The sequence below is a fragment of the Mustela nivalis genome, assembly GCF_964662115.1.
Source record: "Mustela nivalis genome assembly, chromosome: 10".
NCBI lineage: Eukaryota > Metazoa > Chordata > Mammalia > Carnivora > Mustelidae > Mustela > Mustela nivalis.
Window position 1 is genome coordinate 8,571,043 of NC_139029.1, and position 10,654 is coordinate 8,581,696.

General features: G+C 54.3%; 1 long non-coding RNA gene across 1 annotated transcript; it reads left to right on the top strand.

The window, feature by feature from the left end:
• Positions 1–1,789: 1,789 nt before the first annotated feature.
• Positions 1,790–8,400, top strand: LOC309841877. Its single transcript, XR_014299374.1, has 3 exons — positions 1,790–2,359; positions 2,952–3,799; positions 8,203–8,400. It is a non-coding gene; the product is annotated as an uncharacterized lncRNA (long non-coding RNA).
• The last annotated feature ends 2,254 nt before the right edge of the window (positions 8,401–10,654 follow it).

Here is a 10,654-nt window from a genome sequence, read left to right on the forward strand (position 1 = left end):
CTTTGGAAGATTCCCGTAAGGGTTGAGGGAAGCAGAAGACCCCAGGGGAAGCAACAGCATAAGACTGGTTTCAGAAGTCTGGCTTTAGTCAGTTCTCTAGGGAGCCCCTAAGCATGACTGGTCCCCCAGGGCCATTCCCATCTTAAGACAAAGGGGAGGGGCTTTTGTACCTCTAATATCCTATCTCCCATCAGTCGCTTGCCTTTGGTCTGGGAAGGGAGTGGTGGTGTGTTCTTGCCTGCTTCTATCAGCTGTATGCATCTCTTCCCAACTCCGAGTTCAGGGACCTCAGGTTGGAGACTCTATGTTGGCCATCAGGGTGATATTTACACCCCAGAAATTGGCAAGCCTTTTTTTTCTGTGAGCCACTGTCCCAGCCCTCCACTGTGGGGAGGGATGTCTAACTCCCACGGGGGTGTCTTCAACCACCCAAGGCAAGTGCCAGAGAAGGTTCTAGAAGGTGCCATTAGCAAAGCCCCTGGGGGAGTTTTGGTCAAAGCCTAACTGGACACTGCCTCCCAGCTGCTCGGGCATCCAGTGAACGCACAGCACACGTCCTGTCCCGGCCATGTCAGTGAGGGCTGATCTGCTTTTGCCAAGTGACTCAGCTGCCCTCTGGGGAGGCAAGCGTACACCTTTCTAAAACAGGGACTGTGAATTAGAGTGAACGTTGGCTCCAAATCAGCAGTTGGAGCTGCAATTCTGGCAAGAGCCTATGCCATCTGCTGAGAGCAGCAAGCCCTGCAGGGTCTGGATGGCCTCCCGCTCACAGGCTCCGGCCGGCACCAGCCTGCCCCTTGCCCAAGCCCTGCCCTCCTGGAAACAATCCACCTTCACCCCGATTGGGTCAGAGCAGGTTTTCTGAGAGCTTTCCTTTCTTTCCCCGGACTGGGGCCTCTCCTCGGGGCGTGGTCCGGTGCAGAGGCAGGGGGTGAAGCCGAGGACGGAAGCGCTGGGGCTGGAGGCTTCTTTAGCCGAAACTCACGGAGCGTGTTTTACCGGGAAGAACCTGGGACTGTTCTCAGCTACCTGCTCCGGTGGAGGGGATTCTCCGTGCTGATGCAGGAAAGAGCAGGGTAACGAGCAGGAAAGGGGGTGCCTGGATGGCTCAGCTGGGTAAGGGCCGGCCTTCAGTTCCGGTCGTGATCTCGGGGTCCTGGGATGGAGCCCTGTGTGGGGGCTTCTGGCTCAGTGGGGAGTCTGCTTCGAGATTCCCTGTCTCTCTCCCTCTGCCCCTCCCCCCTGCTTGTGTGCTCTCAAATAAGTAAAAAAAATAAATTAAAAACTAAAGTTAAATTTTAAGAAAAACATAAGTCAGAGCCCTGTCCACATTTGAAATGTTCTCGCCAGACCCTTGGTGCCACTCTGCACGCAAAGCCACAGTGGAAAGGGGGGGGGGGAAGCGACGGGAAGTGAAGCCCTGTGCCCCTCCACTGCCACGGGGACAGCTACCCTCAGACGAGCAATAACATGTGTTGCCGAGGTTGTGGGGAATTAGAACACATGGAAGCTGCTGTTGGGACGGACAGGCGGTTCCTCCAAAGTTAAAGTCACCTACGACCCCGGCATCGCACCCCCATGTTCACATCCGAAAGAAGCCGAAACATTTGTTCAATAAAAAACCCCACATGCTGACGTGACTGTTCCCGGCCGCATCATTCACTGTAGGGGAAGAGCAGAGCCATGCAAACGTCTACGCCCTGAGCAGGCAGAGCAGATGGGCACAGCGGTGGAACGTAACCGCGCCGGGCAGGGGGAGCACGGCCACCGCCCCTCACTACCTAGATGCTGAGCGACAGGAGCTGGACACCGAAGGCCACGTTTGTACGATTCTGTTGCACAGAATGTCCAGAATGGGCGAATCCATGGGCACAGCAAGCGGATCAGTGGTCGCACGGGTGAGGGAAGGGGTATGGGGAGCGCCCGCTGCGAGGTATGGGGCTTTTCTTCCTGCGATGGGATATTCCAGAGTCAGATCGCAGTGACCATTGTACAGGCGTGTGAGGGCACTCACGCCACTGGCTGTCCCCTTCAAGGCGGGGCTGGATGGTGTGTCCTATCTGGAGTTTTGTTTTTAATAAGAAAGAAGGAAGCGATGGGGCAGCTGCAGAGAGGGCTGGGCAGGGGTGACTAGGAAAGGGAAGGAGGCAGGGTGAGAAGCAGCAGCCTGACAGGCACCAGAGACCTCATCCCTCCCATATCCTGACCCTAAACCTCCTCAAGTTCCTCCCTTATTCTCTGTCTAGAACATTCTAGAACATTCTAGAAAATTCTCCCCCACCTCCTTGCCCTAGAGCCAGCCCCTTCGCCTGGTGAACTTTCTCATTCCAGATGAAACACCCCTTCCGCAGTGTCCAAGGTAAACACAGCACGATGCAAACAAAAGCAGTGAGCACAGATTCTTCTGGAGAGGCCAACAGTAGGGGGAGGGCAGACTTGCCAGAGATGACTGGGCATTTGAAAGGGGAAATGAGGCAGGGGGAGAATGGGTGGGGGCCGCGGGATGGGGGCAGAAAAACCACAGAGGGTGCAGCCAGGCTGCACCCTGACTGGTGCAGTCTCCTCCCTCTACAGGCAGGTGGTAGGCAAGGACAGTGCACAGGCTGTTAGGCAGTTATGGAAGTTAGGAGTCTGTCCTCCCCGAGGGACTGGGAGCCTGGGGCCCCGATTTCCCAATGATCGCATTTCAGAGGAATGACTCTCAAGCCCTAGAGAAAAACTCCTGAGTTACAGGATGTAGGGCTACATCTCAAAGGGACAGAGGAAGCTTTCTCAACTGAAAGCCCTGTTTAGTAAATGTTCTAAGAAGGGGAAGTCAGGGCCCATTGTCCCTGGGGACCCTTCTCCTGGCCCCTCACCCTGGGCTGGCTCCTGCTCTGGGCTCCTCAGGGAGGGGCAAGCTAACTCCTTATCTTTGTTTTGATCATTGTCTTTCTTATTTTCTCTGGTAGGAAAGTGCTTGACGTCAGAGGCTGTGTCTGTCCTGTTTGGCACCGTAGGACAGTGCCCTCCTGGGGTATATACTCAGACACTGAATGCGTGCACCCATGCATGAGCGAATGAATGAATGATCAAGTCCCAGCCTCTAGGAGCATCTAGGACAAGGAGGTTTACGCAGGATGGAGAAAATGAGCAGAAAGTGCAGACCCACACAGTCTCCCTAAGACTGGTTTGAGGGGTGTCTATGCCCTGCTTGGGCTTCTGTGCTCTGGGCTGGGGGGTGTAGTGGGGAAGCTCCAGGGGAAAGTCAGAACAGGGACCAGAAATCATCCAGGGGCTTAATCCCATGCTGGACCCATGAGGAGCGCTCTCCCCCTCCTGCTCTCACACTTATTTCTCCCAACAAGCCTTTAGGCACTTTGAAAGATTCATGATTAGCAAGAGAATAAGCTGTTAGAGGGAGGGAGCTCATCAAAGTACAGACTGACCTCCAGGGAGAGCAAATCTTTGGAAAATCAAATACCCTGACTGGTGCAGTCTCCTCCCTCTAGAGGCAGGTGGTAGACAAGGACAGGTGAAGAACATCGCCCTCTCGCCGTCGCTGGGTTTTAAGTCCTTCTTGCAGGGAAAGCCTGTCCAAGTAATTAACGGAAGTAATTAGGGGTCAGATGGTCACGGATGGAGATCACTCAGTATCCAGCCGCTGATGCCAAGGCTGGCAGGGCCAAGGAGAGGAGAGCAAGGGGGACGGGGACTCAGAGAGGATGGGAGGGAGGCAGAGGCGGTGCCACTACCTAACAGGACATGGCAATCTGACGATCTGACCCGGGCTTGTTTTCCTGGGGCTCTCAGACAAAAGGTAAGGTGCAAAGTCTGGGGGTTGCATCCATAATCAAAAGTCCGCCCTGGGGTAGGGTAGGAAGGCTCCTGAGCCACCAGATGGGCAACTGCTAAGGAAGGAAATACGACAAGTGGTCCCTGACATGGTTGCATCCCTGGACTTGGAACCCTGCCCCCTGCAAGGTGAAGAGTCATGTTCCTTTAATACACACTATATGGCTTGTAAATCCTTTCTTGGTTATATCCCTCACACGTTATGTGTGGCTTTCAAGTCCTTGGAAAGGGTAGAAAATTTGCTATCCACCCATCCATCCACCAACCCATTCACTTACTCACTCACTAATCCACCTGCCTATCCATACATTTACTCACCTATCCATTCACCCACCCATCCACCCATCTACCCACTCACCTACTCACCCATCCATCCACCAACCCATCCATCCACCCCTCCATCGACCCAACCATCCAGCCATTCACTTACTCACTCACTAATCCACCTGCCTATCCATTCAACCACCCATCCACCCACTCACCTACTCACCCATCCATCCACCTGCTTACCCATGCACCCATCCATCCACCCACCCATCCAACCATCCATCCACCCACTCACCTACTCACCCATCCATCCACCTGCTTACCCATGCACCCATCCATTCATCCATCCCTCCCTCCATCCATCCATCCCTCCCTCCCTCCATCCATCCATCCATTCATCCATCCATCCATCCCTCCATCCATCCATCCATCCATCCACCCACCCATCCACCCACTCACCTACTCACCCATCCATCCACCTGCTTACCCATGCACCCATCCATTCATCCATCCCTCCCTCCATCCATCCATCCATCCATCCGTCCATCCATCCAACCATCCATCCAACCATCCACCCGTCCATCTATCCATCCATCCGTCCACTCACTCATCCATCCACTTGCCTACCCATCCCTCCACCAACCCATCCACCTATCCATCATCCATCTCCCCTTCCACCCACCTACCCATCCACCTCACAAATATTTATCAGGCTCCTGCCAACCTCACGACAGGTCTAGGCTCTGGGCATAAACACGGTAAGCATGGACCTTGCTCTCACAGTTTACAATCAAGGGAGGAGGAAAACAGAGCAAACAGAGAGGCAGGCAAAACCCAAGAAGCCCGCACAGCGAGGAGTGCTCTGAAGAGGATGAAACAGAGTGACGTGCAGTAGAGCAGACAGGGGGATGGTCCTTTAGCTGGGATGGGAAGGGCAGACCTCGCTGAGAAGGTGACCTTTGGCCTGAGACCAGAATGAGGAGAAGGAGCAAAGATCTGGAGGAGGAACATCGCAAGCAGAGAGGACAGCTGGCTGCAAGGGCTCTCAGGCTGGAACAAGCGAGGCCTGCAGGCCAAGGGGCCGCCGGCATGAGCAGTGGGGAGAGGGGTAGAAGAAGGCTGCCAAAGGCCAGGACCACCCACGGCAGCATCACACAGACCAAGGGCCTTTCAGATACTCAGGTGGATGCAAATCCTATACCAGAATACTTTATTACTCTATTTCAATGCTCCAGGAATACTACCCCCGAAAATTCTGGTAGGACCGTCTCAGTGGCCATGGGTCAAGTGCAATAGGCTAGCTTGGACCCAGTCTGGACCCTGATCTGCACCCTCACTCCCTCACACTTCCTTCCTTAAGGGAGGCCACCTGGTGTGGCCTCTTCAGATGGGAAAAAGTGTGCATTCCCTGTTCATGTGATGTTCCTGTGATGTTCCTATCTGCTAGGCCTGCTCAAGAGTCAGTGCTTAGTGATGGGGACCATCTGCGTCTGACCTCATGGAGCTGGCCATCTCACGGGCATCTCTGGGGGCAGGGGACCCCACGGGGCAGAGGAAGACGTCCATGTATGCCAGCGTGGAGCCGGGTGGTGGGCACGTTTTGCCTTGCATTTCTTGTCTTCTTAGGCAGCTTGCAAGGGTGGAGAGAGCCCTCAGCTCTCCATGCCTCAGCAGATCCCCACAGCCTCCCCCATCTGACCCTGTAGAGAGGACATTGTCCCTATTTCCTCGAGAAACACATTGTGGCTCTGCGGGCTGATCCAGGGATCAGGGAGGGTGATGTGGGAATACGTATCCGGGCAGGGCACTGACAGTGAGGGAGGGGTCCCCCAAGGAGCCCCAGCAGGGCAGGTGGAGGCCACGCTCCCCACGATGAGGGTGAACCCACAGCAGACAGGAAGGACACTTTGTGGACATGAGTTCAGGATGGGTCTTAAGCCTCAGAGAGACTCTCCGTCCTCTTGTCTGTGGGCAGGGGAGTGGGCAGGGGGACCCGGTCCCTGACTTGCAGTCAGGCAGGTGGGAGCCACCAGGACAACAACAATGAACGAATCTTCACGTGGCCTCATCTGTACCTCTGTAGAGTGGACCCCGGGGGTGTACGGGTTACACGTGTGAACATGGCCTCTGACATCTATGCAGACTCGTGAGCTGTGGGCTGGGGCTGGTCCCAAAAGGGTGAAAAGGATAGCTGAGCTCCTTCATTAAGCTCCAGAGGTCTTCGGGCGGCTGGCCCTTGGCTCCTGTGATCGGAGCCTGGGATCTGGCTGCTGATTCCACAGTTCTCTTGAGACAGTCCCTCTTCTGTGCACCTGTGAGTGTTCAGGGAGGCACCACTGGGATTCTGAGTGGGGAGGGAAGGGTCCACGTTTGTAGGGGCCATTATTTCATCCTTTCTCATCGACTCTGCCAAGAAGTATTACTCTATTCGTTGTGGGGGGTCGTGGCTCGAGAGGGTCCTTGGCATGGCCAAGGGCACCTGGCTGTAAAGACAGAGTGGACAGACCCCCTGTTGGAGGGCCAGCCGTCCGCTACCCAGGACTCTGCTGGAGGCTGGTGGACGCATGGTGGCTTCGCTCTATTGTACTGGGTGACACACCTGGGAACAACGATTCCTGGTCAACCCACTCCTAGCTCAGATACCAACGAAGCTCCAGGCAGCAGATACGCTCTTGAGGAATGGTCCTGAACACGGGTATGAGGTCTTACCAAAAAGCACATTGTATTTTTCCCAAGACCATAACACAGTAACTCGCACCCTGGAAATGTGCGTTTTCCAAAAAATAGATCCCACTGGCAAATAGAAGAGTGTTCGTGTTCATTTTTTTAGAAATCCTTCCCCAGAAAAAAACAATTTAGAGTTGGGATGCGTGTTTATTAGCCTGGAGTCTGAAAGAACAAAGCTACCTTGTTGGCTGCAGGCAAATGAAAGCCGCAGGGGTCTGCTTTGGGGTGGTTTTACCAGACAGGATTCAACAGACCACTTTTGTGATGAATGAGTTCCTTAACCCTCAGACTACTAAAAAGGAGTTTATGGCCAAGGCCAGGGCTGGCCGCTGACTCAGCTGGTGGGTGTGGGATTGTACATGACGGAGGCTTAGAGACTTGATGTGCTCCAGGGTCCAGTTAAATTTAATAGCTTAGAAAAAACACCCGTACCCCACCACTGTCGGAAGGTAGAATCTGTGCCTGTAACTTTGGCCATCTGAGCGTGAAGCGGGACTTTGCAGGGAGGAGGGGAGGGGGCGAAGGAGGGGCAGAATGGGGAGGCTGAAACATAGATGTTCCCTGCGAAGCCTTCTCTGTGGCTGGCGACGTGTGTGTGCATTTTTCATGCTTTCTGTACAAAGCCCCGTGGAGCAGAAGCAGTGTTGGGCCCTAAGGCCAGAGCCAGGGTCTGTGGCCGCCTGTTGGCCCCAGCTGTGGTACCCAGGCCCACCGGTGACAGCCCATGAAGCCGGGACAAGGGTTAAAAATACACTTCGCATACGCACATCGAACTGTCGTAAGTCATCAATGAAGATAAAGTGCTAAAGAAAACATTCTACCCAGCAACCTTCACAAACTACCTCCTAATGAACGGAAGGCCAGCTTCAAATGATTCTTACGTTCCCAGACCTTCTGCACCAGAATGTGCACGTGGGGAGATCTGAGCCTCTAAGACCTCCCCGTTTCTCTTCCCAGCTCTGCCTCCATCCCGCGCCTCTAGGGGTCTTATGCACACTTAAGTAACACCCGATTTCTATTCCCATGCCCCCAGTCTCTACTGCCTGACCACTTATTCCGTCCTGGAGGAGGGATGGTGGGTCCATATCCTTTGATGTCATTTGTGCAGCGAGTTCTGGAGTCCTAAGTACCCAGAGAATGTTCTAGAAGAGGATGCTCATTCTGAGCGGTAATGCACCCTGGGCCCCATAGATTCTTCATCCGAGGGGGGAAGAGCACAGCTAGACAAAGGCTAGGATAGGGTCCTCTAAAGTGCCAGACCCAACCAGAGGCCCCCTTGTCTGGGTTCATGGGCTATAGGGTCTTACCCACTGTCAGCCTAATAAAAGACAAATTCATCTGTGTTGCTACCAGAATCTTCTGTCATCCTTACAGGGCATCAGACATTAAGGAGAGCGAGACAAGGCGAAATATTTTGGTGGTTTTGATTGTCCCGAAGAAGTCTGAGACACTGGATGAGAGACTCGAAAGAAATTCATCCCGGGAGCTCCCACCTGCTTTTCCTGGAGCCCAGGACACAGATCCAAGAAAAGGGCCGCCCCACACCGTCCCTGCCCAGCCCGCCCCGCTGGCCTGAGCGGGGAACGCAGCCCGGTGGAGAGATATGCACCTGTGGCCAAATCCCTCTCCCTACTGGCTATGTCCGGGCAAGCAAGGTACTCCCAGGACCGAACAGTTCTCTCAATGGCCTCGTGGAGGCGATGCATCTGTAAAGGGGAGGTGATCGTGGTACCTTGTCTGTGATGGTTTGCCTCATGGGTCAAGTCGGCTGGACTACAGCGCCCAGACATGCGGTCACTCAAGCTGGGTGTCTCTACAAGGGTGTTTTTAGAGGAGATTATTTAAATCGGTGGACTCTGGGTAAAGCAGATAGACTAGTCGTGATACAGCCTCATGGAATCAGCAGAAGGTTCTAATGGAACAAAGACTGACCTCCACCAAGCAGGAGAGAATTGTGCTGGGGACAGTGTCCGGACTTGAATTGCCCGAGACTGGCTCCTCCCTGGGTCTCTGGCCAGCCGGCCAGCCCTGACAATTCTGGACCGGGGAGCCTCCATAGTCACATGACCCAACTACTTAGAATAAATCTCTTTCTCTATGACATCCTTTTGGTTCTCTTTCTTGGGGGAAGCCGGACCAACACACCCCCTTCCAGGGCTTGGGAGCCGCATAATGGGTGTGGTCCAGCACTTCGCAGACAGCGTCCTCAAGGCGCATGAACTACTACCATAAGCAGGAGCACAGGCTTCTTAGTTCAACTATGAGTGGGCTCTAGCTCTGCCATATCCTGTCACCTGCCCACCTTCTCTGGGCCTCAGTTTCCTTATCTATAAAATGGGTTTAATAGTGACTTTCACCTGGAGTTATTAGAATGCTTGAAAAGAGCTTGTGTTTGTAGACATTCTGGTATAGTGCATAGAATTCATTCATTTCCTCTTTTATTTTTTCTTTACCCAATATGTATGTTGGTTGTGCCACCACAGTGTGCCAAGCATGGCTCTAAACCTGGGGACACCAGTGACCTACGTCCCGGTGCTTGGGGAGCTCATGTTCCAGGCCAGAGAGGTAGACCAGAAGCATGTAGACAAGTGGGTAGGATAACTTCACATCCTGGGCAGGGGCTTTGCAGCACACAGTACGGGGTGCTGTGATGGGGAGACGCTGAGGAGGGGACACAGAAGACTCAGGGACACTTGTGGAGAGCTGAGAGGTGGTGTTGCATCATCCTTGTTGCCAGTGACAACTTGAGACCCCAGAGCAAGTCAGGGATCACTAAACCCCTGCTGACACCCTACTTCTCGACGGGCATGTCCTCAGTTGAGCCGGGGCTCCTGGTCAGTGTATTTTCTTGGGCGTGGATGTCCCTCCTGTCCCCAACCGCCCGAGTGGTTCGCAAGTTTTATATCCAGACAGTGACGGTTTCAGCCGGCAATGATTTAAACCTTCTTCCCCAGAGTCATGGTTCTTCGAAAACTCTGGGGTGCAGCTGGCAGACGTGGGGGTTGATTGACGCCCTTCAAGAGCCCACCTCCAGCTCCGGGTCACCCCTCCCCCACTCACTTGTTCCCTCAGTGAACAGTTCCACGCTGTGCAGGGCTTGCGTTTCTAAGGGGTCACATTATAAGGAATAGCATAGACTCAGGAGGTGGGAACTCATCCCCTGGAGCCCCATAGAACAAGGCTGGGGTAGGAATATTCCAGTTTGGGGCACCATCTCCCTAGCATTCTGGGAGAAACAAGTTGTAACTTTGGCGGGGGCCCCGTTGGATGGAGGGTCTTTAATGGTGTCCCTCCGACGGTGCCCCTGGGGGTGGGCATCAGACACTGTGACAACGGGCAGAGATTCTGACCCCACACAAGTCCTAGTGAGTCTGTGGCCAGGTTGGGGAGGGGCCAATGGGAGATTGTGTTGTGCCTCCAATTCTCAACCTCTGAGCCCTTGACGCACACCCTCCACCACAGTCTTTTCCTCAGTCCCTCCCGAAGCTCACCATCAGCAGAGCACCCCTCTCCTGACTGAAAACCTTCTGCACGAGCCTTCATTCACCGTGAGGGGCACACTGTGGCTGGAACCTCAGGCCTGACATTCACACAGCACCTCACGTTGGTGACGACAACTTTCAGGCAGCTCATTCTATTTTCTCAAGGGAAGTGGTACCTGCATTGAGGGGTAGACCCCAGAGGGGGCTCCCTCTGGGGCTGAAGGGCCACGGCATGTGACAAAGATGCTGCCCCCCTCCTCACCTGCCCACCTGTGACAGGACAGCTCCCTGGGCGAGGGGTCTCCTCCCCTTGAGGCAACAATGCTGAGGGCCGCAAGTCTCCT